Here is a 27,102-nt window from a genome sequence, read left to right as displayed (position 1 = left end):
TATGGAATCACAATTATTTGACCTTCATTATGGAATCTCCAATATTTCTCCTGTATTATGGAATCACCGATATCTCTCCTGCGATTTGGAATCACCGATATCTCTCCTGCGATTTGGAATCACCGATATCTCCCCTCCGTTATGGAATCACCGATATCTCCCCGGCCTTATGGAATCACCAATATTTCTCCTCCATTATGGAATCACCGATATCTCCCCTCCGTTATGGAATCACCGATATCTCCCCGGCAGTATGGAATCACCGATACCTCAGCTCCATTATGGAATCACCAATATTTCTCCTCCATTATGGAATCACCGATATCTCCCCTCCATTATGGAATCACCAATATTTCTCCTCCATTATGGAATCACCGATATCTCCCCTTCATTATGGAATCACTGATACCTCAGCTCCATGTTGGAATCACCATTATTTCTCCTCTATTATGGAATCACCGATATCTCCCCTCGATTATGGAATCACTGATACCTCAGCTCCATGATGGAATCACCATTATTTATCCTCCATTATGGAATCACCGATATCTCTCCTGCGATTTGGAATCACCGATATCTTCCCTCCGTTATGGAATCACCAGTATCTTCCCGGCAGTATGGAATCACCGATACCTCAGCTCCATTATGGAATCACCAATATTTCTCCTCCATTATGGAATCACCGATATCTCCCCTCCGTTATGGAATCACCGATATCTCCTCTCCAATATGGAATCACCATTATTTCTCCTCCATTATGGAATCACCGACATCTCTCCTCCATTAAGGAATCACCAATATCTCCCATCCATTATGGAATTACCAATATTTCTCCTCCATTATGGAATCACCGATATCTCCCCTCCATTATGGAATCACCAATATTTCTCCTCCATTATGGATTCACCGATATCTCCCCTTCATTATGGAATCACTGATACCTCAGCTCCATGTTGGAATCACCATTATTTCTCCTCCATTATGGAATCACTGATATCTCCCCTCCATTATATGATCACCAATATTTCTCCTATATTATGGAATCACCGATATCTCCCCTCCATTATGGAATCACCAATATTTCTCCTCCATTATGGAATCACCGATATCTCCCCTCCGTTATGGAATCACCATTATTTCTCATTCATCATGGAATCACCATTTTTCCTCTTTCATTATGGAATCACCAATATTTCTCCTCGATTATGGAATCACCGATATCTCTCCTGCGATTTGGAATCACCGATATCTCCCCTCCATTATGGAATCATCGATATCTCTCCTCCGTTATGGAATCACCGATATCTCCCCGGCATTATGGAATCATCAATATTTCTCCTCCATTATGGAATCACCGATAACTCCCCTCCGTTATGGAATCACCGATATCTCCTCTCCAATATGGAATCACCATTATTTGTCCTCCATTATGGAATCACTGATATCTCCCCTCCATTATAGAATCACCAATATTTCTCCTCCATTATGGAATCACCGATATCTCCCCTCCATTATAGAATCACCAATATTTCTCCTCCATTATGGAATCACCGATATCTCCCCTCCATTATGGAATCACCGATATCTCCCCTCCGTTATGGAATCACCATTTTTCCTCTTCCTTTATGGAATCACCAATATTTCTCCTCGATTATGGAATCACCGATATCTCTCCTGCGATTTGGAATCACCGATATCTCCCCTCCATTATGGAATCATCGATATCTCTCCTCCGTTATGGAATCACCGATATCTCCCCGGCATTATGGAATCATCAATATTTCTCCTCCATTATGGAATCACCGATAACTCCCCTCCGTTATGGAATCACCGATATCTCCTCTCCAATATGGAATCACCATTATTTGTCCTCCATTATGGAATCACCGTCATTTCTCCTCTATCATGAAATCACCGTTATCTCCTCATCATAATGGAATCATCGATATCTCCCCTCCATTACGGAATCACCGATATCTTCCCTACGTTATGGAATCACCGATATCTCCCCGTCAGTATGGAATCACCGATACCTCAGCTCCATTATGGAATCAACAATATTTCTCCTCCATTAAGGAATCACCAATATCTCCCATCCATTATGGAATTACCAATATTTCTCCTCCATTATGGAATCACCGATATCTCCCCTCCATTATGGAATCACCAATATTTCTCCTCCATTATGGATTCACCGATATCTCCCCTTCATTATGGAATCACTGATACCTCAGCTCCATGTTGGAATCACCATTATTTCTCCTCCATTATGGAATCACTGATATCTCCCCTCCATTATATGATCACCAATATTTCTCCTATATTATGGAATCACCGATATCTCCCCTCCATTATGGAATCACCAATATTTCTCCTCCATTATGGAATCACCGATATCTCCCCTCCGTTATGGAATCACCATTATTTCTCATTCATCATGGAATCACCATTTTTCCTCTTTCATTATGGAATCACCAATATTTCTCCTCGATTATGGAATCACCGATATCTCTCCTGCGATTTGGAATCACCGATATCTCCCCTCCATTATGGAATCATCGATATCTCTCCTCCGTTATGGAATCACCGATATCTCCCCGGCATTATGGAATCATCAATATTTCTCCTCCATTATGGAATCACCGATAACTCCCCTCCGTTATGGAATCACCGATATCTCCTCTCCAATATGGAATCACCATTATTTGTCCTCCATTATGGAATCACTGATATCTCCCCTCCATTATAGAATCACCAATATTTCTCCTCCATTATGGAATCACCGATATCTCCCCTCCATTATAGAATCACCAATATTTCTCCTCCATTATGGAATCACCGATATCTCCCCTCCATTATGGAATCACCGATATCTCCCCTCCGTTATGGAATCACCATTTTTCCTCTTCCTTTATGGAATCACCAATATTTCTCCTCGATTATGGAATCACCGATATCTCTCCTGCGATTTGGAATCACCGATATCTCCCCTCCATTATGGAATCATCGATATCTCTCCTCCGTTATGGAATCACCGATATCTCCCCGGCATTATGGAATCATCAATATTTCTCCTCCATTATGGAATCACCGATAACTCCCCTCCGTTATGGAATCACCGATATCTCCTCTCCAATATGGAATCACCATTATTTGTCCTCCATTATGGAATCACCGTCATTTCTCCTCTATCATGAAATCACCGTTATCTCCTCATCATAATGGAATCATCGATATCTCCCCTCCATTACGGAATCACCGATATCTTCCCTACGTTATGGAATCACCGATATCTCCCCGTCAGTATGGAATCACCGATACCTCAGCTCCATTATGGAATCAACAATATTTCTCCTCCATTATGGAATCACCGATATCTTCCCTCCGTTATGGAATCACCGATATCTCCTCTCCAATATGCAATCACCATTATTTCTCCTCCATTATGGAATCACCGACATCTCTCCTCCATTATGGAATCACCGATATCTCTCCTCCGTTATGGAATCACCAATATTTCTCCTCCATTATGGAATCACCGATATCTCCCCTCCATTATGGAATCACCATTATTTCTCCTCCATTATGAAATCACCAATATCTCTCCTCCATTATGGAATCACCGATATCTCCCCTCCATTATGGAATCACTGATACCTCAGCTCCATGATGGAATCTTCATTATTTCTCCTCCATTATGGAATCACCAATATCTCTCCTCCATTATGGAATTACCAATATTTCTCCTCCCTTATGGAATCACCGATATCTCCCCTCCATTATGGAATCACCAATATTATTCCTCCATTATGGAATCACTGATACCTCAGCTCCATTATGGAATCACCAATATTTCTCCTCCATTATGGAATCACCAATATTTCTCCTCCATTATGGAATCACCAATATTTCTCCTCCATTATGGAATCACCGATATCACCCCTCCGTTATGGAATCACCGATATCTCCTCTCCAATATGGAATCACAATTATTTGACCTTCATTATGGAATCTCCAATATTTCTCCTGTATTATGGAATCACCGATATCTCTCCTGCGATTTGGAATCACCGATATCTCTCCTGCGATTTGGAATCACCGATATCTCCCCTCCGTTATGGAATCACCGATATCTCCCCGGCCTTATGGAATCACCGATATCTCCCCGGCCTTATGGAATCACCAATATTTCTCCTCCATTATGGAATCACCAATATCTCCCCTCCGTTATGGAATCACCGATATCTCCCCGGCAGTATGGAATCACCGATACCTCAGCTCCATTATGGAATCACCAATATTTCTCCTCCATTATGGAATCACCGATATCTCCCCTCCATTATGGAATCACCAATATTTCTCCTCCATTATGGAATCACCGATATCTCCCCTTCATTATGGAATCACTGATACCTCAGCTCCATGTTGGAATCACCATTATTTCTCCTCTATTATGGAATCACCTATATCTCCCCTCGATTATGGAATCACTGATACCTCAGCTCCATGATGGAATCACCATTATTTATCCTCCATTATGGAATCACCGATATCTCTCCTGCGATTTGGAATCACCGATATCTTCCCTCCGTTATGGAATCACCAGTATCTTCCCGGCAGTATGGAATCACCGATACCTCAGCTCCATTATGGAATCACCAATATTTCTCCTCCATTATGGAATCACCGATATCTCCCCTCCGTTATGGAATCACCGATATCTCCTCTCCAATATGGAATCACCATTATTTCTCCTCCATTATGGAATCACCGACATCTCTCCTCCATTAAGGAATCACCAATATCTCCCATCCATTATGGAATTACCAATATTTCTCCTCCATTATGGAATCACCGATATCTCCCCTCCATTATGGAATCACCAATATTTCTCCTCCATTATGGATTCACCGATATCTCCATTTCATTATGGAATCACCAATATTTCTCCTCCATTATGGAATCACCGATATCTCCCCTCCGTTATGGAATCACCATTATTTCTCATTCATCATGGAATCACCATTTTTCCTCTTTCATTATGGAATCACCAATATTTCTCCTCGATTATGGAATCACCGATATCTCTCCTGCGATTTGGAATCACCGATATCTCCCCTCCATTATGGAATCATCGATATCTCCCCGTCATTATAGAATCACCGATACCTCGGTTCCATTATGGAATCACTAATATTTCACCTCCATTATGGAATCACCTATATCCCCTCTCCGTTATGGAATCACCGATATCTCCTCTCCAATATGGAATCACCATTATTTGTCCTCCATTATGGAATCACCGTCATTTCTCCTCTATCATGAAATCACCGTTATCTCCTCATCATAATGGAATCACCGATATCTCCCCTCCATTACGGAATCACCGATACCTTCCCTCCGTTATGGAATCACCGATATCTCCCCGTCAGTATGGAGTCACCGATACCTCAGCTCCATTATGGAATCAACAATATTTCTCCTCCATTATGGAATCACCGATATCTCCTCTCCAATATGCAATCACCATTATTTCTCCTCCATTATGGAATCACCGACATCTCTCCTCCATTATGGAATCACCGATATCTCTCCTCCATTATGGAATCACCAATATTTCTCCTCCATTATGAAATCACCGATATCTCCCTTCCATTATGGAATCACCGATATCTGCCTTCCATTATGGAATCACCGATATCTCCCCTCCATTATGGAATCTTTGATACCTCAGCTCCATGATGGAATCACCATTATTTCTCCTCCATTATGGAATCGCCAATATCTCTCCTCCATTATGGAATCACCGATATCTCCCCTCCATTATGGAATCACTGATACCTCAGCTCCATGATGGAATCTTCATTATTTCTCATCCATTATGGAATCACCAATATCTCTCCTCCATTATGGAATCACCGATATCTCCCCTCCATTATGGAATTACCAATATTTCTCCTCCCTTATGGAATCACCGATATCTCCCCTCCATTATGGAATCACCAATATTATTCCTCCATTATGGAATCACCGATATCTCCCCACCATTATGGAATCACTGATACCTCAGCTCCATTATGGAATCACCAATATTTCTCCTCCATTATGGAATCACCAATATTTCTCCTCCATTATGGAATCACCAATATTTCTCCTCCATTATGGAATCACCAATATTTCTCCTCCATTATGGAATCACCGATATCACCCCTCCGTTATGGAATCACCGATATCTCCTCTCCAATATGGAATCACAATTATTTGTCCTCCATTATGGAATCACCGATATTTCTCCTCCATTATGTAATCACTGATACCTGCGCTCCATTGTGGAATCACTGATACCTCAGCTCCATTGTGGAATCACCGATATCTCTCCTGCGATTTGGAATCACCGATATCTCCCCTCCGTTATGGAATCACCGATATCTCCTCTCCAATATGGAATCACCATTATTTCTCCTCCATTATGGAATCACCGACATCTCTCCTCCATTAAGGAATCACCAATATTTCTCCTCCATTATGGATTCACCGATATCTCCCCTTCATTATGGAATCACTGATACCTCAGCTCCATGTTGGAATCACCATTATTTCTCCTCCATTATGGAATCACTGATATCTCCCCTCCATTATATGATCACCAATATTTCTCCTATATTATGGAATCACCGATATCTCCCCTCCATTATGGAATCACCAATATTTCTCCTCCATTATGGAATCACCGATATCTCCCCTCCGTTATGGAATCACCATTATTTCTCATTCATCATGGAATCACCATTTTTCCTCTTTCATTATGGAATCACCAATATTTCTCCTCGATTATGGAATCACCGATATCTCTCCTGCGATTTGGAATCACCGATATCTCCCCTCCATTATGGAATCATCGATATCTCCCCGTCATTATAGAATCACCGATACCTCGGTTCCATTATGGAATCACTAATATTTCTCCTCCATTATGGAATCACCTATATCCCCTCTCCGTTATGGAATCACCGATATCTCCTCTCCAATATGGAATCACCATTATTTGTCCTCCATTATGGAATCACCGTCATTTCTCCTCTATCATGAAATCACCGTTATCTCCTCATCATAATGGAATCACCGATATCTCCCCTCCATTACGGAATCACCGATACCTTCCCTCCGTTATGGAATCACCGATATCTCCCCGTCAGTATGGAGTCACCGATACCTCAGCTCCATTATGGAATCAACAATATTTCTCCTCCATTATGGAATCACCGATATCTCCTCTCCAATATGCAATCACCATTATTTCTCCTCCATTATGGAATCACCGACATCTCTCCTCCATTATGGAATCACCGATATCTCTCCTCCATTATGGAATCACCAATATTTCTCCTCCATTATGAAATCACCGATATCTCCCTTCCATTATGGAATCACCGATATCTCCCTTCCATTATGGAATCACCGATATCTCCCCTCCATTATGGAATCTTTGATGCCTCAGCTCCATGATGGAATCACCATTATTTCTCCTCCATTATGGAATCGCCAATATCTCTCCTCCATTATGGAATCACCGATATCTCCCCTCCATTATGGAATCACTGATATCTCCCCTCCATTATGGAATTACCAATATTTCTCCTCCCTTATGGAATCACCAATATTTCTCCTCCCTTATGGAATCACCGATATCTCCCCTCCATTATGGAATCACCAATATTATTCCTCCATTATGGAATCACCGATATCTCCCCACCATTATGGAATCACTGATACCTCAGCTCCATTATGGAATCACCAATATTTCTCCTCCATTATGGAATCACCAATATTTCTCCTCCATTATGGAATCACCAATATTTCTCCAAAATTATGGAATGACCAATATTTCTCCTCCATTATGGAATCACCAATATTTCTCCTCCATTATGGAATCACCGATATCTCCTCTCCAATATGGAATCACAATTATTTGTCCTCCATTATGGAATCACCGATATTTCTCCTCCATTATGTAATCACTGATACCTCAGCTCCATTGTGGAATCACCGATATCTCTCCTGCGATTTGGAATCACCGATATCTCTCCTGCGATTTGGAATCACCGATATCTCCCCTCCGTTATGGAATCACCGATATCTCCCCGGCCTTATGGAATCACCAATATTTCTCCTCCATTATGGAATCACCGATATCTGCCCTCCGTTATGGAATCACCGATATCTTCCCTCCGTTATGGAATCACCGATATCTCCCCAGCAGTATCGAATCACCGATACCTCAGCTCCATTATGGAATCACCAATATTTCTCCTCCATTATGGAATCACCGATATCTCCCCTCCATTATGGAATCACCAATATTTCTCATCCATTATGGAATCACCATTATTTCTCCTCTATTATGGAATCACCGATATCTCCCGTCGATTATGGAATCACTGATACCTCAGCTCCATGATAGAATCACCATTATTTCTCCTCCATTATGGAATCACCGATATCTCTCCTGCGATTTGGAATCACCGATATCTTTCCTCCGTTATGGAATCACCGGTATCTCCCCGGCAGTATGGAATCACCGATACCTCAGCTCCATTATGGAATCACCAATATTTCTCCTCCATTATGGAAGCACCGATATCTCCCCTCCGTTATGGAATCACCGATATCTCCTCTCCAATATGGAATCACCATTATTTCTCCTCCATTATGGAATCACCGACATCTCTCCTCCATTAAGAAATCACCGATATCTCCCATCCATTATGGAATTACCAATATTTCTCCTCCATTGTGGAATCACCGATATCTCCCCTCCATTATGGAATCACCAATATTTCTCCTCCATTATGGATTCACCGATATCTCCCCTTCATTATGGAATCACTGATACCTCAGCTCCATGTTGGAATCACCATTATTTCTCCTCCATTATGGAATCACTGATATCTCCCCTCCATTATAGAATCACCAATATTTCTCCTCCATTATGGAATCACCGATATCTCCCCTCCATTATAGAATCACCAATATTTCTCCTCCATTATGGAATCACCGATATCTCACCTCCATTATGGAATCACCGATATCTCCCCTCCGTTATGGAATCACCATTTTTCCTCTTCCTTTATGGAATCACCAATATTTCTCCTCGATTATGGAATCACCGATATCTCTCCTGCGATTTGGAATCACCGATATCTCCCCTCCATTATGGAATCATCGATATCTCTCCTCCGTTATGGAATCACCGATATCTCCCCGGCATTATGGAATCATCAATATTTCTCCTCCATTATGGAATCACCGATAACTCCCCTCCGTTATGGAATCACCGATATCTCCTCTCCAATATGGAATCACCATTATTTGTCCTCCATTATGGAATCACCGTCATTTCTCCTCTATCATGAAATCACCGTTATCTCCTCATCATAATGGAATCACCGATATCTCCCCTCCATTACGGAATCACCGATATCTTCCCTACGTTATGGAATCACCGATATCTCCCCGTCAGTATGGAATCACCGATACCTCAGCTCCATTATGGAATCAACAATATTTCTCCTCCATTATGGAATCACCGATATCTTCCCTCCGTTATGGAATCACCGATATCTCCTCTCGTATATGCAATCACCATTATTTCTCCTCCATTATGGAATCACCGACATCTCTCCTCCATTATGGAATCACCGATATCTCTCCTCCGTTATGGAATCACCAATATTTCTCCTCCATTATGGAATCACCGATATCTCCCCTCCATTATGGAATCACCAATATTTCTCCTCCATTATGGAATCACCGATATCTCCCCTCCATTATGGAATCTTTGATACCTCAGCTCCATGATGGAATCACCATTATTTCTCCTCCATTATGGAATCACCATTATTTCTCCTCCATTATGGAATCACCATTATTTGTCCTCCATTATGGAATCACCGTCATTTCTCCTCTATCATGAAATCACCGTTATCTCCTCATCATAATGGAATCACCGATATCTCCCCTCCATTACGGAATCACCGATATCTTCCCTCCGTTATGGAATCACCGATATCTCCCCGTCAGTATGGAGTCACCGATACCTCAGCTCCATTATGGAATCAACAATATTTCTCCTCCATTATGGAATCACCGATATCTCCTCTCCAATATGCAATCACCATTATTTCTCCTCCATTATGCAATCACCATTATTTCTCCTCTATCATTAAATCACCGTTATCTCCTCATCATAATGGAATCACCGATATCTCCCTTCCATTACGGAATCACCGATATCTTCCCTCCGTTATGGAATCACCGATATCTCCCCGTCAGTATGGAGTCACCGATACCTCAGCTCCATTATGGAATCAACAATATTTCTCCTCCATTATGGAATCACCGATATCTCCTCTCCAATATGCAATCACCATTATTTCTCCTCCATTATGGAATCACCGACATCTCTCCTCCATTATGGAATCACCGATACCTCAGCTCCATGATGGAATCACCATTATTTCTCCTCCATTATGGAATCACCAATATCTCTCCTCCATTATGGAATCACCGATATCTCCCCTCCATTATGGAATCACTGATACCTCAGCTCCATGATGGAATCTTCATTATTTCTCCTCCATTATGGAATCACCAATATCTCTCCTCCATTATGGAATCACCGATATCTCCCCTCCATTACGGAATCACCGATACCTTCCCTCCGTTATGGAATCACCGATATCTCCCCGTCAGTATGGAGTCACCGATACCTCAGCTCCATTATGGAATCAACAATATTTCTCCTCCATTATGGAATCACCGATATCTCCTCTCCAATATGCAATCACCATTATTTCTCCTCCATTATGGAATCACCGACATCTCTCCTCCATTATGGAATCACCGATATCTCTCCTCCATTATGGAATCACCAATATTTCTCCTCCATTTTGAAATCACCGATATCTCCCTTCCATTATGGAATCACCGATATCTCCCCTCCATTATGGAATCTTTGATACCTCAGCTCCATGATGGAATCACCATTATTTCTCCTCCATTATGGAATCACCAATATCTCTCCTCCATTATGGAATCACCGATATCTCCCCTCCATTATGGAATCACTGATACCTCAGCTCCATGATAGAATCACCAATATCTCTCCTCCATTATGGAATTACCAATATTTCTCCTCCCTTATGGAATCACCGATATCTCCCCTCCATTATGGAATCACCATTATTTCTCCTCCATTATGGAATCACCTACATCTCTCCTCCATTATGGAATCACCGATATCTCTCCTCCATTATGGAATCACCAATATTTCTCCTCCATTTTGAAATCACCGATATCTCCCTTCCATTATGGAATCACCGATATCTCCCCTCCATTATGGAATCTTTGATACCTCAGCTCCATGATGGAATCACCATTATTTCTCCTCCATTATGGAATCACCGATATCTCCTCTCCAATATGCAATCACCATTATTTCTCCTCCATTATGGAATCACCGACATCTCTCCTCCATTATGGAATCACCGATATCTCTCCTCCATTATGGAATCACCAATATTTCTCCTCCATTTTGAAATCACCGATATCTCCCTTCCATTATGGAATCACCGATATCTCCCCTCCATTATGGAATCTTTGATACCTCAGCTCCATGATGGAATCACCATTATTTCTCCTCCATTATGGAATCACCAATATCTCTCCTCCATTATGGAATCACCGATATCTCCCCTCCATTATGGAATCACTGATACCTCAGCTCCATGATAGAATCACCAATATCTCTCCTCCATTATGGAATTACCAATATTTCTCCTCCCTTATGGAATCACCGATATCTCCCCTCCATTATGGAATCACCAATATTATTCCTCCATTATGGAATCACCGATATCTCCCCTCCATTATGGAATTACCAATATTTCTCCTCCCTTATGGAATCACCGATATCTCCCCTCCATTATGGAATCACCAATATTATTCCTCCATTATGGAATCACCGATATCTCCCCACCATTATGGAATCACTGATACCTCAGCTCCATTATGGAATCACCAATATTTCTCCTCCATTATGGAATCACCAATATTTCTCCTCCATTATGGAATCACCAATATTTCTCCTCCATTATGGAATCACCAATATTTCTCCTCCATTATGGAATCACCGATATCACCCCTCCGTTATGGAATCACCGATATCTCCTCTCCAATATGGAATCACAATTATTTGTCCTCCATTATGGAATCACCGATATTTCTCCTCCATTATGTAATCACTGATACCTCAGCTCCATTGTGGAATCACCGATATCTCTCCTGCGATTTGGAATCACCGATATCTCTCCTGCGATTTGGAATCACCGATATCTCCCCTCCGTTATGGAATCACCGATATCTCCCCGGCCTTATGGAATCACCAATATTTCTCCTCCATTATGGAATCACCGATATCTGCCCTCCGTTATGGAATCACCGATATCTTCCCTCCGTTATGGAATCACCGATATCTCCCCAGCAGTATGGAATCACCGATACCTCAGCTCCATTATGGAATCACCAATATTTCTCCTCCATTATGGAATCACCGATATCTCCCCTCCATTATGGAATCACCAATATTTCTCATCCATTATGGAATCACCATTATTTCTCCTCTATTATGGAATCACCGATATCTCCCGTCGATTATGGAATCACTGATACCTCAGCTCCATGATGGAATCACCATTATTTCTCCTCCATTATGGAATCACCGATATCTCTCCTGCGATTTGGAATCACCGATATCTTTCCTCCGTTTTGGAATCACCGGTATCTCCCCGGCAGTATGGAATCACCGATACCTCAGCTCCATTATGGAATCACCAATATTTCTCCTCCATTATGGAAGCACCGATATCTCCCCTCCGTTATATGATCACCAATATTTCTCCTATATTATGGAATCACCGATATCTCCCCTCCATTATGGAATCACCAATATTTCTCCTCCATTATGGAATCACCGATATCTCCCCTCCGTTATGGAATCACCATTATTTCTCATTCATCATGGAATCACCATTTTTCCTCTTTCATTATGGAATCACCAATATTTCTCCTCGATTATGGAATCACCGATATCTCTCCTGCGATTTGGAATCACCGATATCTCCCCTCCATTATGGAATCATCGATATCTCCCCGTCATTATAGAATCACCGATACCTCGGTTCCATTATGGAATCACTAATATTTCTCCTCCATTATGGAATCACCTATATCCCCTCTCCGTTATGGAATCACCGATATCTCCTCTCCAATATGGAATCACCATTATTTGTCCTCCATTATGGAATCACCGTCATTTCTCCTCTATCATGAAATCACCGTTATCTCCTCATCATAATGGAATCACCGATATCTCCCCTCCATTACGGAATCACCGATACCTTCCCTCCGTTATGGAATCACCGATATCTCCCCGTCAGTATGGAGTCACCGATACCTCAGCTCCATTATGGAATCAACAATATTTCTCCTCCATTATGGAATCACCGATATCTCCTCTCCAATATGCAATCACCATTATTTCTCCTCCATTATGGAATCACCGATATCTCCTCTCCAATATGCAATCACCATTATTTCTCCTCCATTATGGAATCACCGACATCTCTCCTCCATTATGGAATCACCGATATCTCTCCTCCATTATGGAATCACCAATATTTCTCCTCCATTATGAAATCACCGATATCTCCCTTCCATTATGGAATCACCGATATCTCCCTTCCATTATGGAATCACCGATATCTCCCCTCCATTATGGAATCTTTGATGCCTCAGCTCCATGATGGAATCACCATTATTTCTCCTCCATTATGGAATCGCCAATATCTCTCCTCCATTATGGAATCACCGATATCTCCCCTCCATTATGGAATCACTGATATCTCCCCTCCATTATGGAATTACCAATATTTCTCCTCCCTTATGGAATCACCAATATTTCTCCTCCCTTATGGAATCACCGATATCTCCCCTCCATTATGGAATCACCAATATTATTCCTCCATTATGGAATCACCGATATCTCCCCACCATTATGGAATCACTGATACCTCAGCTCCATTATGGAATCACCAATATTTCTCCTCCATTATGGAATCACCAATATTTCTCCTCCATTATGGAATCACCAATATTTCTCCAAAATTATGGAATGACCAATATTTCTCCTCCATTATGGAATCACCAATATTTCTCCTCCATTATGGAATCACCGATATCTCCTCTCCAATATGGAATCACAATTATTTGTCCTCCATTATGGAATCACCGATATTTCTCCTCCATTATGTAATCACTGATACCTCAGCTCCATTGTGGAATCACCGATATCTCTCCTGCGATTTGGAATCACCGATATCTCTCCTGCGATTTGGAATCACCGATATCTCCCCTCCGTTATGGAATCACCGATATCTCCCCGGCCTTATGGAATCACCAATATTTCTCCTCCATTATGGAATCACCGATATCTGCCCTCCGTTATGGAATCACCGATATCTTCCCTCCGTTATGGAATCACCGATATCTCCCCAGCAGTATCGAATCACCGATACCTCAGCTCCATTATGGAATCACCAATATTTCTCCTCCATTATGGAATCACCGATATCTCCCCTCCATTATGGAATCACCAATATTTCTCATCCATTATGGAATCACCATTATTTCTCCTCTATTATGGAATCACCGATATCTCCCGTCGATTATGGAATCACTGATACCTCAGCTCCATGATAGAATCACCATTATTTCTCCTCCATTATGGAATCACCGATATCTCTCCTGCGATTTGGAATCACCGATATCTTTCCTCCGTTATGGAATCACCGGTATCTCCCCGGCAGTATGGAATCACCGATACCTCAGCTCCATTATGGAATCACCAATATTTCTCCTCCATTATGGAAGCACCGATATCTCCCCTCCGTTATGGAATCACCGATATCTCCTCTCCAATATGGAATCACCATTATTTCTCCTCCATTATGGAATCACCGACATCTCTCCTCCATTAAGAAATCACCGATATCTCCCATCCATTATGGAATTACCAATATTTCTCCTCCATTATGGATTCACCGATATCTCCCCTTCATTATGGAATCACTGATACCTCAGCTCCGTGTTGGAATCACCATTATTTCTCCTCCATTATGGAATCACTGATATCTCCCCTCCATTATAGAATCACCAATATTTCTCCTCCATTATGGAATCACCGATATCTCCCCTCCATTATAGAATCACCAATATTTCTCCTCCATTATGGAATCACCGATATCTCACCTCCATTATGGAATCACCGATATCTCCCCTCCGTTATGGAATCACCATTTTTCCTCTTCCTTTATGGAATCACCAATATTTCTCCTCGATTATGGAATCACCGATATCTCTCCTGCGATTTGGAATCACCGATATCTCCCCTCCATTATGGAATCATCGATATCTCTCCTCCGTTATGGAATCACCGATATCTCCCCGGCATTATGGAATCATCAATATTTCTCCTCCATTATGGAATCACCGATAACTCCCCTCCGTTATGGAATCACCGATATCTCCTCTCCAATATGGAATCACCATTATTTGTCCTCCATTATGGAATCACCGTCATTTCTCCTCTATCATGAAATCACCGTTATCTCCTCATCATAATGGAATCACCGATATCTCCCCTCCATTACGGAATCACCGATATCTTCCCTACGTTATGGAATCACCGATATCTCCCCGTCAGTATGGAATCACCGATACCTCAGCTCCATTATGGAATCAACAATATTTCTCCTCCATTATGGAATCACCGATATCTTCCCTCCGTTATGGAATCACCGATATCTCCTCTCGTATATGCAATCACCATTATTTCTCCTCCATTATGGAATCACCGACATCTCTCCTCCATTATGGAATCACCGATATCTCTCCTCCGTTATGGAATCACCAATATTTCTCCTCCATTATGGAATCACCGATATCTCCCCTCCATTATGGAATCACCAATATTTCTCCTCCATTATGGAATCACCGATATCTCCCCTCCATTATGGAATCTTTGATACCTCAGCTCCATGATGGAATCACCATTATTTCTCCTCCATTATGGAATCACCATTATTTCTCCTCCATTATGGAATCACCATTATTTGTCCTCCATTATGGAATCACCGTCATTTCTCCTCTATCATGAAATCACCGTTATCTCCTCATCATAATGGAATCACCGATATCTCCCCTCCATTACGGAATCACCGATATCTTCCCTCCGTTATGGAATCACCGATATCTCCCCGTCAGTATGGAGTCACCGATACCTCAGCTCCATTATGGAATCAACAATATTTCTCCTCCATTATGGAATCACCGATATCTCCTCTCCAATATGCAATCACCATTATTTCTCCTCCATTATGCAATCACCATTATTTCTCCTCTATCATTAAATCACCGTTATCTCCTCATCATAATGGAATCACCGATATCTCCCTTCCATTACGGAATCACCGATATCTTCCCTCCGTTATGGAATCACCGATATCTCCCCGTCAGTATGGAGTCACCGATACCTCAGCTCCATTATGGAATCAACAATATTTCTCCTCCATTATGGAATCACCGATATCTCCTCTCCAATATGCAATCACCATTATTTCTCCTCCATTATGGAATCACCGACATCTCTCCTCCATTATGGAATCACCGATACCTCAGCTCCATGATGGAATCACCATTATTTCTCCTCCATTATGGAATCACCAATATCTCTCCTCCATTATGGAATCACCGATATCTCCCCTCCATTATGGAATCACTGATACCTCAGCTCCATGATGGAATCTTCATTATTTCTCCTCCATTATGGAATCACCAATATCTCTCCTCCATTATGGAATCACCGATATCTCCCCTCCATTACGGAATCACCGATACCTTCCCTCCGTTATGGAATCACCGATATCTCCCCGTCAGTATGGAGTCACCGATACCTCAGCTCCATTATGGAATCAACAATATTTCTCCTCCATTATGGAATCACCGATATCTCCTCTCCAATATGCAATCACCATTATTTCTCCTCCATTATGGAATCACCGACATCTCTCCTCCATTATGGAATCACCGATATCTCTCCTCCATTATGGAATCACCAATATTTCTCCTCCATTTTGAAATCACCGATATCTCCCTTCCATTATGGAATCACCGATATCTCCCCTCCATTATGGAATCTTTGATACCTCAGCTCCATGATGGAATCACCATTATTTCTCCTCCATTATGGAATCACCAATATCTCTCCTCCATTATGGAATCACCGATATCTCCCCTCCATTATGGAATCACTGATACCTCAGCTCCATGATAGAATCACCAATATCTCTCCTCCATTATGGAATTACCAATATTTCTCCTCCCTTATGGAATCACCGATATCTCCCCTCCATTATGGAATCACCATTATTTCTCCTCCATTATGGAATCACCTACATCTCTCCTCCATTATGGAATCACCGATATCTCTCCTCCATTATGGAATCACCAATATTTCTCCTCCATTTTGAAATCACCGATATCTCCCTTCCATTATGGAATCACCGATATCTCCCCTCCATTATGGAATCTTTGATACCTCAGCTCCATGATGGAATCACCATTATTTCTCCTCCATTATGGAATCACCGATATCTCCTCTCCAATATGCAATCACCATTATTTCTCCTCCATTATGGAATCACCGACATCTCTCCTCCATTATGGAATCACCGATATCTCTCCTCCATTATGGAATCACCAATATTTCTCCTCCATTTTGAAATCACCGATATCTCCCTTCCATTATGGAATCACCGATATCTCCCCTCCATTATGGAATCTTTGATACCTCAGCTCCATGATGGAATCACCATTATTTCTCCTCCATTATGGAATCACCAATATCTCTCCTCCATTATGGAATCACCGATATCTCCCCTCCATTATGGAATCACTGATACCTCAGCTCCATGATAGAATCACCAATATCTCTCCTCCATTATGGAATTACCAATATTTCTCCTCCCTTATGGAATCACCGATATCTCCCCTCCATTATGGAATCACCAATATTATTCCTCCATTATGGAATCACCGATATCTCCCCTCCATTATGGAATTACCAATATTTCTCCTCCCTTATGGAATCACCGATATCTCCCCTCCATTATGGAATCACCAATATTATTCCTCCATTATGGAATCACCGATATCTCCCCACCATTATGGAATCACTGATACCTCAGCTCCATTATGGAATCACCAATATTTCTCCTCCATTATGGAATCACCAATATTTCTCCTCCATTATGGAATCACCAATATTTCTCCTCCATTATGGAATCACCAATATTTCTCCTCCATTATGGAATCACCGATATCACCCCTCCGTTATGGAATCACCGATATCTCCTCTCCAATATGGAATCACAATTATTTGTCCTCCATTATGGAATCACCGATATTTCTCCTCCATTATGTAATCACTGATACCTCAGCTCCATTGTGGAATCACCGATATCTCTCCTGCGATTTGGAATCACCGATATCTCTCCTGCGATTTGGAATCACCGATATCTCCCCTCCGTTATGGAATCACCGATATCTCCCCGGCCTTATGGAATCACCAATATTTCTCCTCCATTATGGAATCACCGATATCTGCCCTCCGTTATGGAATCACCGATATCTTCCCTCCGTTATGGAATCACCGATATCTCCCCAGCAGTATGGAATCACCGATACCTCAGCTCCATTATGGAATCACCAATATTTCTCCTCCATTATGGAATCACCGATATCTCCCCTCCATTATGGAATCACCAATATTTCTCATCCATTATGGAATCACCATTATTTCTCCTCTATTATGGAATCACCGATATCTCCCGTCGATTATGGAATCACTGATACCTCAGCTCCATGATGGAATCACCATTATTTCTCCTCCATTATGGAATCACCGATATCTCTCCTGCGATTTGGAATCACCGATATCTTTCCTCCGTTTTGGAATCACCGGTATCTCCCCGGCAGTATGGAATCACCGATACCTCAGCTCCATTATGGAATCACCAATATTTCTCCTCCATTATGGAAGCACCGATATCTCCCCTCCGTTATGGAATCACCGATATCTCCTCTCCAATATGGAATCACCATTATTTCTCCTCCATTATGGAATCACCGACATCTCTCCTCCATTAAGGAATCACCGATATCTCCCATCCATTATGGAATTACCAATATTTCTCCTCCATTGTGGAATCACCGATATCTCCCCTCCATTATGGAATCACCAATATTTCTCCTCCATTATGGATTCACCGATATCTCCCCTTCATTATGGAATCACTGATACCTCAGCTCCATGTTGGAATCACCATTATTTCTCCTCCATTGTGGAATCACTGATATCTCCCCTCCATTATAGAATCACCAATATTTCTCCTCCATTATGGAATCACCGATATCTCCCCTCCATTATAGAATCACCAATATTTCTCCTCCATTATGGAATCACCGATATCTCACCTCCATTATGGAATCACCGATATCTCCCCTCCGTTATGGAATCACCATTTTTCCTCTTCCTTTATGGAATCACCAATATTTCTCCTCGATTATGAAATCACCGATATCTCTCCTGCGATTTGGAATCACCGATATCTCCCCTCCATTATGGAATCATCGATATCTCTCCTCCGTTATGGAATCACCGATATCTCCCCGGCATTATGGAATCATCAATATTTCTCCTCCATTATGGAATCACCGATAACTCCCCTCCGTTATGGAATCACCGATATCTCCTCTCCAATATGGAATCACCATTATTTGTCCTCCATTATGGAATCACCGTCATTTCTCCTCTATCATGAAATCACCGTTATCTCCTCATCATAATGGAATCACCGATATCTCCCCTCCATTACGGAATCACCGATATCTTCCCTCCGTTATGGAATCACCGATATCTCCCCGTCAGTATGGAGTCACCGATACCTCAGCTCCATTATGGAATCAACAATATTTCTCCTCCATTATGGAATCACCGATATCTTCCCTCCGTTATGGAATCACCGATATCTCCTCTCCAATATGCAATCACCATTATTTCTCCTCCATTATGGAATCACCGACATCTCTCCTCCATTATGGAATCACCGATATCTCTCCTCCGTTATGGAATCACCAATATTTCTCCTCCATTATGGAATCACCGATATCTCCCCTCCATTATGGAATCACCAATATTTCTCCTCCATTATGGAATCACCGATATCTCCCCTCCATTATGGAATCTTTGATACCTCAGCTCCATGATGGAATCACCATTATTTCTCCTCCATTATGGAATCACCATTATTTGTCCTCCATTATGGAATCACCGTCATTTCTCCTCTATCATGAAATCACCGTTATCTCCTCATCATAATGGAATCACCGATATCTCCCCTCCATTACGGAATCACCGATATCTTCCCTCCGTTATGGAATCACCGATATCTCCCCGTCAGTATGGAGTCACCGATACCTCAGCTCCATTATGGAATCAACAATATTTCTCCTCCATTATGGAATCACCGATATCTCCTCTCCAATATGCAATCACCATTATTTCTCCTCCATTATGCAATCACCATTATTTCTCCTCTATCATGAAATCACCGTTATCTCCTCATCATAATGGAATCACCGATATCTCCCTTCCATTACGGAATCACCGATATCTTCCCTCCGTTATGGAATCACCGATATCTCCCCGTCAGTATGGAGTCACCGATACCTCAGCTCCATTATGGAATCAACAATATTTCTCCTCCATTATGGAATCACCGATATCTCCTCTCCAATATGCAATCACCATTATTTCTCCTCCATTATGGAATCACCGACATCTCTCCTCCATTATGGAATCACCGATACCTCAGCTCCATGATGGAATCACCATTATTTCTCCTCCATTATGGAATCACCAATATCTCTCCTCCATTATGGAATCACCGATATCTCCCCTCCATTATGGAATCACTGATACCTCAGCTCCATGATGGAATCTTCATTATTTCTCCTCCATTATGGAATCACCAATATCTCTCCTCCATTATGGAATCACCGATATCTCCCCTCCATTACGGAATCACCGATACCTTCCCTCCGTTATGGAATCACCGATATCTCCCCGTCAGTATGGAGTCACCGATACCTCAGCTCCATTATGGAATCAACAATATTTCTCCTCCATTATGGAATCACCGATATCTCCTCTCCAATATGCAATCACCATTATTTCTCCTCCATTATGGAATCACCGACATCTCTCCTCCATTATGGAATCACCGATATCTCTCCTCCATTATGGAATCACCAATATTTCTCCTCCATTTTGAAATCACCGTTATCTCCCTTCCATTATGGAATCACCGATATCTCCCCTCCATTATGGAATCTTTGATACCTCAGCTCCATGATGGAATCACCATTATTTCTCCTCCATTATGGAATCACCAATATCTCTCCTCCATTATGGAATCACCGATATCTCCCCTCCATTATGGAATCACTGATACCTCAGCTCCATGATAGAATCTTCATTATTTCTCCTCCATTATGGAATCACCAATATCTCTCCTCCATTATGGAATTACCAATATTTCTCCTCCCTTATGGAATCACCGATATCTCCCCTCCATTATGGAATCACCAATATTATTCCTCCATTATGGAATCACCGATATCTCCCCTCCATTATGGAATTACCAATATTTCTCCTCCCTTATGGAATCACCGATATCTCCCCTCCATTATGGAATCACCAATATTATTCCTCCATTATGGAATCACCGATATCTCCCCACCATTATGGAATCACTGATACCTCAGCTCCATTATGGAATCACCAATATTTCTCCTCCATTATGGAATCACCAATATTTCTCCTCCATTATGGAATCACCAATATTTCTCCTCCATTATGGAATCACCAATATTTCTCCTCCATTATGGAATCACCGATATCACCCCTCCGTTATGGAATCACCGATATCTCCTCTCCAATATGGAATCACAATTATTTGTCCTCCATTATGGAATCACCGATATTTCTCCTCCATTATGTAATCACTGATACCTCAGCTCCATTGTGGAATCACCGATATCTCTCCTGCGATTTGGAATCACCGATATCTCTCCTGCGATTTGGAATCACCGATATCTCCCCTCCGTTATGGAATCACCGATATCTCCCCGGCCTTATGGAATCACCAATATTTCTCCTCCATTATGGAATCACCGATATCTGCCCTCCGTTATGGAATCACCGATATCTTCCCTCCGTTATGGAATCACCGATATCTCCCCAGCAGTATGGAATCACCGATACCTCAGCTCCATTATGGAATCACCAATATTTCTCCTCCATTATGGAATCACCGATATCTCCCCTCCATTATGGAATCACCAATATTTCTCATCCATTATGGAATCACCATTATTTCTCCTCTATTATGGAATCACCGATATCTCCCCTCGATTATGGAATCACTGATACCTCAGCTCCATGATGGAATCACCATTATTTCTCCTCCATTATGGAATCACCGATATCTCTCCTGCGATTTGGAATCACCGATATCTTTCCTCCGTTATGGAAGCACCGGTATCTCCCCGGCAGTATGGAATCACCGATACCTCAGCTCCATTATGGAATCACCAATATTTCTCCTCCATTATGGAAGCACCGATATCTCCCCTCCGTTATGGAATCACCGATATCTCCTCTCCAATATGGAATCACCATTATTTCTCCTCCATTATGGAATCACCGACATCTCTCCTCCATTAAGGAATCACCGATATCTCCCATCCATTATGGAATCACCAATATTTCTCCTCCATTATGGATTCACCGATATTTCCCCTTCATTATAGAATCACCAATATTTCTCCTCCATTATGGAATCACCGATATCTCCCCTCCATTATAGAATCACCGATATCTCACCTCCATTATGGAATCACCGATATCTCCCCTCCGTTATGGAATCACCATTTTTCCTCTTCCTTTATGGAATCACCAATATTTCTCCTCGATTATGGAATCACCGATATCTCTCCTGCGATTTGGAATCACCGATATCTCCCCTCCATTATGGAATCATCGATATCTCTCCTCCGTTATGGAATCACCGATATCTCCCCGGCATTATGGAATCATCAATATTTCTCCTCCATTATGGAATCACCGATAACTCCCCTCCGTTATGGAATCACCGATATCTCCTCTCCAATATGGAATCACCATTATTTGTCCTCCATTATGGAATCACCGTCATTTCTCCTCTATCATGAAATCACCGTTATCTCCTCATCATAATGGAATCACCGATATCTCCCCTCCATTACGGAATCACCGATATCTTCCCTACGTTATGGAATCACCGATATCTCCCCGTTAGTATGGAATCACCGATACCTCAGCTCCATTATGGAATCAACAATATTTCTCCTCCATTATGGAATCACCGATATCTTCCCTCCGTTATGGAATCACCGATATCTCCTCTCCAATATGCAATCACCATTATTTCTCCTCCATTATGGAATCACCGACATCTCTCCTCCATTATGGAATCACCGATATCTCTCCTCCGTTATGGAATCACCAATATTTCTCCTCCATTATGGAATCACCGATATCTCCCCTCCATTATGGAATCACCAATATTTCTCCTCCATTATGGAATCACCGATATCTCCCCTCCATTATGGAATCTTTGATACCTCAGCTCCATGATGGAATCACCATTATTTCTCCTCCATTATGGAATCACCATTATTCGTCCTCCATTATGGAATCACCGTCATTTCTCCTCTATCATGAAATCACCGTTATCTCCTCATCATAATGGAATCACCGATATCTCCCCTCCATTACGGAATCACCGATATCTTCCCTCCGTTATGGAATCACCGATATCTCCCCGTCAGTATGGAGTCACCGATACCTCAGCTCCATTATGGAATCAACAATATTTCTCCTCCATTATGGAATCACCGATATCTCCTCTCCAATATGCAATCACCATTATTTCTCCTCCATTATGCAATCACCATTATTTCTCCTCTATCATGAAATCACCGTTATCTCCTCATCATAATGGAATCACCGATATCTCCCTTCCATTACGGAATCACCGATATCTTCCCTCCGTTATGGAATCACCGATATCTCCCCGTCAGTATGGAGTCACCGATACCTCAGCTCCATTATGGAATCAACAATATTTCTCCTCCATTATGGAATCACCGATATCTCCTCTCCAATATGCAATCACCATTATTTCTCCTCCATTATGGAATCACCGACATCTCTCCTCCATTATGGAATCACCAATATCTCTCCTCCATTATGGAATCACCGATATCTCCCCTCCATTATGGAATCACTGATACCTCAGCTCCATGATGGAATGTTCATTATTTCTCCTCCATTATGGAATCACCAATATCTCTCCTCCATTATGGAATCACCGATATCTCCCCTCCATTATGGAATTACCAATATTTCTCCTCCCTTATGGAATCACCGATATCTCCCCTCCATTATGGAATCACCAATATTATTCCTCCATTATGGAATCGCCGATATCTCCCCACCATTATGGAATCACTGATACCTCAGCTCCATTATGGAATCACCAATATTTCTCCTCCATTATGGAATCACCAATATTTCTCGTCCATTATGGAATCACCAATATTTCTCCTCCATTATGGAATCACCAATATTTCTCCTCCATTATGGAATCACCAATATTTCTCCTCCATTATGGAATCACCGATATCACCCCTCCGTTATGGAATCACCGATATCTCCCCGGCATTATGGAATCATCAATATTTCTCCTCCATTATGGAATCACCGATAACTCCCCTCCGTTATGGAATCACCGATATCTCCTCTCCAATATGGAATCACCATTATTTGTCCTCCATTATGGAATCACCGTCATTTCTCCTCTATCATGAAATCACCGTTATCTCCTCATCATAATGGAATCACCGATATCTTCCCTACGTTATGGAATCACCGATATCTCCCCGTCAGTATGGAATCACCGATACCTCAGCTCCATTATGGAATCAACAATATTTCTCCTCCATTATGGAATCACCGATATCTTCCCTCCGTTATGGAATCACCGATATCTCCTCTCCAATATGCAATCACCATTATTTCTCCTCCATTATGGAATCACCGACATCTCTCCTCCTTTATGGAATCACCGATATCTCCCCTCCATTATGGAATTACCAATATTTCTCCTCCCTTATGGAATCACCGATATCTCCCCTCCATTATGGAATCACCAATATTATTCCTCCATTATGGAATCACCGATATCTCCCCACCATTATGGAATCACTGATACCTCAGCTCCATTATGGAATCACCAATATTTCTCCTCCATTATGGAATCACCAATATTTCTCCTCCATTATGGAATCACCAATATTTCTCCTCCATTATGGAATCACCAATATTTCTCCTCCATTATGGAATCACCGATATCACCCCTCCGTTATGGAATCACCGATATCTCCTTTCCAATATGGAATCACAATTATTTGTCCTCCATTATGGAATCACCGATATTTCTCCTCCATTATGTAATCACTGATACCTCAGCTCCATTGTGGAATCACCGATATCTCTCCTGCGATTTGGAATCACCGATATCTCTCCTGCGATTTGGAATCTTCGATATCTCTCCTGCGATTTGGAATCACCGATATCTCCCCTCCGTTATGGAATCACCGATATCTCCCCGGCCTTATGGAATCACCAATATTTCTCCTCCATTATGGAATCACCGATATCTGCCCTCCGTTATGGAATCACCGATATCTTCCCTCCGTTATGGAATCACCGATATCTCCCCAGCAGTATGGAATCACCGATACCTCAGCTCCATTATGGAATCACCAATATTTCTCCTCCATTATGGAATCACCGATATCTCCCCTCCATTATGGAATCACCAATATTTCTCATCCATTATGGAATCACCATTATTTCTCCTCCAATATGGAATCACCGATATCTCCCCTCCGTTATGGAATCACCGGTATCTCCCCGGCAGTATGGAATCACCGATACCTCAGCTCCATTATGGAATCACCAATATTTCTCCTCCATTATGGAAGCACCGATATCTCCCCTCCGTTATGGAATCACCGATATCTCCTCTCCAATATGGAATCACCATTATTTCTCCTCCATTATGGAATCACCGACATCTCTCCTCCATTAAGGAATCACCGATATCTCCCATCCATTATGGAATTACCAATATTTCTCCTCCATTGTGGAATCACCGATATCTCCCCTCCATTATGGAATCACCAATATTTCTCCTCCATTATGGATTCACCGATATCTCCCCTTCATCATGGAATCACTGATACCTCAGCTCCATGTTGGAATCACCATTATTTCTCCTCCATTATGGAATCACTGATATCTCCCCTCCATTATAGAATCACCAATATTTCTCCTCCATTATGGAATCACCGATATCTCACCTCCATTATGGAATCACCGATATCTCCCCTCCGTTATGGAATCACCATTTTTCCTCTTCCTTTATGGAATCACCAATATTTCTCCTCGATTATGGAATCACCGATATCTCTCCTGCGATTTGGAATCACCGATATCTCCCCTCCATTATGGAATCATCGATATCTCTCCTCCGTTATGGAATCACCGATATCTCCCCGGCATTATGGAATCATCAATATTTCTCCTCCATTATGGAATCACCGATAACTCCCCTCCGTTATGGAATCACCGATATCTCCTCTCCAATATGGAATCACCATTATTTGTCCTCCATTATGGAATCACCGTCATTTCTCCTCTATCATGAAATCACCGTTATCTCCTCATCATAATGGAATCACCGATATCTCCCCTCC

The sequence above is a fragment of the Pholcus phalangioides genome, unplaced genomic scaffold, assembly GCF_987345545.1.
Source record: "Pholcus phalangioides strain wild (caught in Gottingen) unplaced genomic scaffold, Ppha-v1.0 ptg000009l_1, whole genome shotgun sequence".
NCBI lineage: Eukaryota > Metazoa > Arthropoda > Arachnida > Araneae > Pholcidae > Pholcus > Pholcus phalangioides.
Note: the sequence above shows the minus strand (reverse complement) of the source record.